Here is a 327-nt window from a genome sequence, read left to right as displayed (position 1 = left end):
AGCCTGGCACAGATCATCACCTATAAACGCTGGAAGCAAACGCGTTTTGCTTTTCCACGCGAGTATTTCAGCAGATCGAGCGCCCTTTTCCGCCGAATTATGCGTCTCGCCTCCTCGTCATGACAACTAGCAGTGAGACTGAAATATTGCGCGAGAGTCAATGAGACTGCGCTCAGAGAGAGAGAGCGAGAGAGGGAGATTGAAAAGCAGTGGGATCTCCTTCAGTGCGGGCTTCAAAAATAAATACCACTGCATCATCCTGATATTCACAGCCTTTCAGGTGTTGTTCCAAAAGCACCGGGCTGATCGGAAGGTGCGGGCTCTGTT

General features: G+C 50.5%; 1 protein-coding gene across 2 annotated transcripts in view; it reads left to right on the top strand.

Annotated features, from left to right (window-relative positions):
* The first annotated feature begins 222 nt into the window (after window positions 1-222).
* The window catches only part of nlgn2b (neuroligin 2b), a 64,797-nt gene continuing 64,692 nt past the window's right edge, over window positions 223-327 (top strand). The window contains exon 1 of one of the 2 annotated variants that reach the window (XM_086309600.1): window positions 223-327. This exon is cut by the window's right edge and continues 783 nt beyond it. The gene's annotated coding sequence lies outside the window, so the exon portion shown is untranslated. The other variant, XM_086309599.1, reaches the window with a different exon arrangement.

This window comes from Aulonocara sp. 'chitande type north' Nkhata Bay, linkage group LG10, assembly GCF_057382095.1.
Source record: "Aulonocara sp. 'chitande type north' Nkhata Bay isolate Kocher_YH1m ecotype deep benthic linkage group LG10, A_spYH_male_GT1.1, whole genome shotgun sequence".
NCBI classification, from domain to species: Eukaryota; Metazoa; Chordata; class Actinopteri; order Cichliformes; family Cichlidae; genus Aulonocara; species Aulonocara sp. 'chitande type north' Nkhata Bay.
This window is presented reverse-complemented; position numbering and strand designations above follow the sequence as displayed.